Genomic DNA, 6,023 nt, shown 5'->3' with positions numbered 1-6,023 from the left:
CCCCACCCAGAGACCAGCCCCCTATATAACTGGCCTGTACTCTTTGTTCTGGAAGATGGTTCTTTTGGACATTAGTCAGCCATCTTCCCCCTTGCTAGCAAGCTGTAATAAAAAACTCTTTCTCCTACCATCTTGCCTCTTGACTATTGGCATGTCTTGCAGTGGGCAGATGACCCCGCTTTGGGTTGTAACAGCTTTGCCACTTCCCAGGAGAATAGGCACAGATTCCTTATGTTCTCAATCCCCTATGTCATCTAGAGGTTGTATTACACGTTTCCATTGCATTCTCAGAGATGCTACTATTCAGGCTCCCTGCAGTTCTTCTCATCATCCATCCCTAGTCTGTGAATATTTATCTAAGTTGGAAAAGGGTACCTGGATTTTATTCATGAGATAATTCTCTTAAATCTAACATTCATGCCTCTAGTTCTTTATAATATAAACACGGATGGCCCAAGAGCTTTTGCAACTCGGAATTGTGGTTTTTTTTCTTTTCTCAATGTTTTGTATTTCTCATCCTTTCCTGGGGCAATGACTGGAGAAGAGCCAAGGGGTACACACAAATAGAAAAACATAACCTTCAATAATTATTTTACACACACATTCCCACTTACACACCAAACTATAGGTACTCTTTCCCAAACTCAGAAAATTAATCTTTGTATAATTCTAGAAGAACATCTCTTGGCAAGATCTATGGAACTGTTCAATAGCAAATAGCTAACAGGAAATGTATCGACCCCATTAGTAGATATTTTCACTGGAGCCCAAATAATTCACTCACTACTCAAAGATATCTATCCAGAAATAGAAGAGATATCAAGAGAAGAGTATTCTCTAAGTGATATTTTCTCCTGCTTCTAAATAATTTAAAGCAACTTTGAAAATAGACACTAGCCCTGGGACAGCAAGAGCCAACCTGTTTTAAACAAGTTGCTTATATTCTCCTTTGGATGTCTGTGCAAGAATACACTAAACATGGGAAATTAAGGAAACTTTTTTTACAGGATTGACCCCTACGCTACAGATGTAGGTAAAGTTAATAACAAGAGAATGACTCTTAAAGGCTGAAGATGTGGCTGGGAGTGAGAGCTCCTGCACCCATTCCCCTTCAGCCTCAGTTACTCTGTTGAGAGCAACATCACCTCTCGTCTTCCTCAAAAGATAGGGAAAAGTTTCCCTTCGGTTGTGGATAGATAATCTTCACATTTCGATGATGGAATGCTTAAAGTAAAAATTCTGTACTTGACTCAAAGATTGGATATTAAGAAGATACCCATGAAGTCTTCATTTTGTTTTGTTTCAGTCAAGTAGCATGTCCAGAGATTGTCAGAAAATACTCATACTCTTAAGAATTCTCAGGCCATTTTCCAAACGGTTGTCTAACATCATCCTCCAGTGATTCCAACGTGACAAGCAAAAGTAACAGCATTTTTAGACTCCTGTGGTAGATTAGGGGTAATTTCTGCCTGTCCTCCACCTGTGGGAGTAAGACAGCAGCTGCGGTTCAGTGTGTTATGTGGCCCGAATAACACGGCTAGTGACCTCATAGTTTGCATTTGTAATGCTTTCTCTTTAGATTCCGGACCTGTGATGAGGCCATATCCCTCTCAAATAAAATTGCCTTGGTTTTGAACATGTTGCCTTCATATGCAAGTTTCACTTATAGTGGAAGTTAACTACAGAAAATGGCATTTTTAATTTAATATTCCTAAAAATAAATCTTAGAGCTCATTGTGAAAATAAATTTAAATAAAATAAAATTTTAAAAATAAACAATACATTTTCATAATAAATAAAAATTGCAAAAAATGCCTAGATTCAACTTTGTGAACTTTTTCATTGATCTTAACTATACCTTCTGTGGCTCAATCTAATCCAGTTATTATTATTTTTTTAAATTCAGAGACTTGACCAAAATGCTTCTTTTTAGTACTGCTTTAATGTCATAGCGAGACTCCTCCTATGGCAGATGATTCTAGCCTTTTAGATTAGATTAGTATCAAAAGATACTTAATTACCCACTGTTTCCTGCTGGTTCAATGCATTTTTATCTCCACAGGTAGAATTAGAGTCTAGTCTATTACATTAGTGTCATTAACGAGGTGGACTTTGTAGCAGTGGAGTCACACGTTGCTTAATAGCGGACATCCTTTCTGAGAAATGCATTGTTAGGAGGTTTCATCCTCGTGCAGACATCACAGAGTGCACTTACACAAACCTAGAAGGGATAGCCTACTACACACCCAGCCTATATGGTACTAGTCTTATGGGACCACAGTTGTAAATGCAGTTTGTTGTTGACTAAAATGTCATTATGCAGCATGTGACTGTGTGGTAACCCAGCCTGGTGGTCTCTTCCCACCTTTTTTGATAATAACACCTCCCTGCCCTACAGGGAGCTCATTTAACGTAGCCAGGGGGGCTGATCACCACCCTCTCTCCTCCTCCCACCTCCTTCAGCTTCCCACAGGCCTGGCCCATCAGACAGCCCATTCCTCCATAGGCATAGAACCTAAACAGGGTCGAACAAGTTCCTTCATCAGATTTAGAATCTGAACTCTGGGATGAAGACCTCTTTCCTTTTTTTGGTATCAAGGACTTTAGTCTCATTGGAAGAGACACTTTGGATATATATGGGTTTGCTTTCCTGCTGCAATGTTTTTACCAAGCTCATCCAAGGACTTACAGAATGCCTTCCGCATCATCATGGCAGTTCGTCTGACCAAATAATTCATTTTATCATGAATATAGTGAGGCAGGGGGCTCATGCTCATGGAATTCTCTAGTTTTGTCATGCTCCCCATCATTAAGAATCAGCTCGCCTGACAGAGTGGTGAAATGCCTTTTTGAAGACAGTTGCAGCACCTGACTCAGTGACAACACTTTGGAGAGACGAGGCCATATCTTTCAGGATGCAAGACATGCTCTGAATCAGCAACTGGTATTTTTTTATGTATCCCATAGCAAGTTTTCATGGGTCCAGGAATCAAGGGGTGGAAATGAGAGTATCTCTTCCCACTGGCACACCTAAAAATCCATTAGCAAATGTTTGCTTTCCATCCCTGCAACTTAGAGGTCTGCTAGTTTAGAGGCCTCAGTTCCTCTCAGGTCCTCTGAAGGAACACAACAAAGGGACACAACAAAGATTTCTCTGAATCTGATGCTGAGACCGCTGTCTTGGCCAGTTGAAGCTGCAGTATTAGTTTCCTGTTGCTGCCGTAATGAATGACCACAAACTAAGCGACTTAACACAACACCAATTTGTTTTCTTACAGTTCTGTAGGTCAGGAGTCTGACACAAGTCCCACTGGGCTAAAATTACTGCATAGGCAGAGCTGCATTCCTTTCTAAAGGCTCGAGGGGAGAACATGTTTCTTTGTACTTTCTGGCTTCTGGAGGTCACCTGTATTCTTTGCCTCATGACCCCTTCCTCCATCTTTAAAGCCAACAAGCTTGCATGTCTCTGTGCCTTTCTTCCGTGTTCACATCTCTTCAAAAGGACCTTTGTGGTTACATTGTACCCACTTGAATGACCCAGGATATTTTCCCCCATTTAAAGGTCAGCTGATTAGCAACCTTAGTTCCATATGCCACCTTAATCTCTCTTTGCCATGTAGTGTAAGACATTCCTAGGTTCCTGGGATTAGGACATGGGATTATAGGGAAGGAAGACATTTCCTCTACCTGCTCTAGATTCTTCTGGCAGGAGAATGAATTAAATTCACATGAGACGGAATAACAGGAGAAAATTAAACAAAGCTTTATAACATGTATACATGGGAGAGTCTCAGGCAAACTGAGCAACTCGCCAAAATGGCTGAAGCCATCACCTTAAATATCATCTTCAGCTAAAGACAAAGGAGGATATTGGGGGTGGAGGAGGAGTCTATCGTGGGAGATTACCAGATAAGTACAGTAAGCAAGAGTCAGGTTATTGTGCAGACTTGAGTCCTTGCCTTCCACATTGATGAGAGTTTCTAGAGATAAGGTCATCCCCTCCTTCTTCCTGGTACAGAGAGGGAGACACCTTTACAGATGGAGATTTCCTTTACAATGTAAATGTCTCTTAACAAAGGGTAAGTAAATTCTACTTTTCAGAGTTTCTTTCCTGTCTGCAGTTTTTAAAAGTAACCAGCTCAAAATAATCCTCAAGCACAGAGACATATCCTGGGGTGGCCAATTCCAGTCCCCCACAAGATCCTTAGGGGCCATTATTCTGCCTATTATGGGTGCTTATGCCACTAAGCCAATAGGTAAAGAAAGAAGTTACTGTGATCCTCGGGGTGATTGGTCCTGATTATCAAGAGGAAATTGGATTGTTACTATATATGGAGACAGGGAATAGCATGCCTAGAAACCAGGAGACTCTTCTGTGGAAGTCTTAAAAGTTAATGGAAGATTGTTCAGCTGGGCCCCTCCAGTATCAGTTTGTCTGGCTTCCTTTCAGTCCCTCACTCCTCCAGGTGATGGAGTCTGGCATGGGAGGCTGAGGCACCAGGTGAGCAGTGCAGAGCAGGAAGAGCAGATATGGCCATGGCTTACATCTACCTCTTCAGGTATATCACCATGGGCAACACAGGGGTTGGTAAGTCATGCTGATTGCTACAGTTTACAGACAAGAGGTTTTAGCCAGTGCATGGTCTTATGATTAGTGGAGTTCTGAGCTCGAAGGACAAGTATGGATGGGAAACAGATAAACTTCAGATATGGGATATGGCAGGGCAAGAGTCCTCTCATTCCACTACAAAGTCATATTACAGAGGTGCAGCAGGTGCTTTAACTAGTTTAAGATATTGAGGGGGATCAGGATATGCCACCTCAAAATATGCCACATTGGTGTAAGGATTATTTTCAGCTGAAGCCAACTGAGAACCAGCAGATGCTGGAAAAGTTCTCTACCCTCCTCCTTTTTGCCTAAAAGTAGGGCTTAAATCTCCCTTTGTGAAGGTGACCCCTCTCCCATTCCAGGAAGAGGAAAGCCAGTCATCACCAGAGAAGGAGTGTCAACACCGAGATGAGTGTGCATAAACAACTTCACTAAAATAACCCTTGCCTTCCGTTAGTTTCCCCCATATATTTTCTAATCATTTTCCTACAATTTATCATCCCTCAAAGTCCAAACCCCCTTTTCTTTGTTAAAATGGTATGTAAGCCCCTGAGTATAGCAATTTCTTTGAGTTTCACTTCTTTTCTGTGAACTCTTATACATGTAAATTATTAATAAATTTATCTTCATTTTCTCCTGTTAATCTGTCTTTTGTTGGTTAAATTTGCAGGCCCTGCTCATTGAACCTAAGTAGGTAGAGGAAAAGTTTTCCTCCCCAACAATATTACAAGCAGAAATACATTTAACCACTTGACAACCTGGTTAAAAGATGCCCACCAGCATTCAAATTCCAACATGGTCATCATGCTTATGGGAAATAAAAGTGATTTAGAATCTAGGAGAGAAGTTAAAAAAAACAAGGTAGAGTCTTTGCATGGTAACACAGACTTATTTCTTCATGGAAACTTGTGCTAAGACTGCTTCCAATATAGAAGTGGCATTTATTAATACAGCAAAAGAAATTTATGGAAAAGTTCAAGAAGTCTTTGACATTAATAACAAGGAAAATGGCATTAAAATGGGCCATCAGCATGCTGCTACTAATGCCACACATGCAGGCTGTCAGGCAGAACAGCAGGCCTGGGAGGTTGCTGTTGAGGCCACTTCACGCTCTCACTACCGAGGTGGGGCTATTCACTTCCTCTCCCACCTCTCCTCCTGCTCAGCTGAGAAGGGAAACTATTCAAAAGGGCTTTATGCCACAGAAGACTTTAATCCTTCAACTTCTGGTCTAACTCTGAGTAAATGATTAATCTTCACTTAAAAAGACAGATTTTGACCATTGTATTTATATATATTTGCATTTGATGCAATTTCTAGATCAATTGATGTAACTATTTTTGTTAAATGCTTTCTTGTGCCCTTAACTATGAACTGAATTGTATTAAACACACAAAGTCAACTGACTTCTGTA

The 6,023-nt window shown here is 40.8% G+C and overlaps 1 pseudogene; it reads left to right on the top strand.

Moving 5' to 3' along the window:
• The first annotated feature begins 4,536 nt into the window (after positions 1–4,536).
• LOC106828661 (ras-related protein Rab-2A-like) lies at positions 4,537–5,707 on the top strand (annotated as a pseudogene).
• The last annotated feature ends 316 nt before the right edge of the window (positions 5,708–6,023 follow it).

The sequence above is a fragment of the Equus asinus genome, chromosome 7 (assembly GCF_041296235.1).
Source record: "Equus asinus isolate D_3611 breed Donkey chromosome 7, EquAss-T2T_v2, whole genome shotgun sequence".
Classification (NCBI taxonomy): domain Eukaryota; kingdom Metazoa; phylum Chordata; class Mammalia; order Perissodactyla; family Equidae; genus Equus; species Equus asinus.
This window is presented reverse-complemented; position numbering and strand designations above follow the sequence as displayed.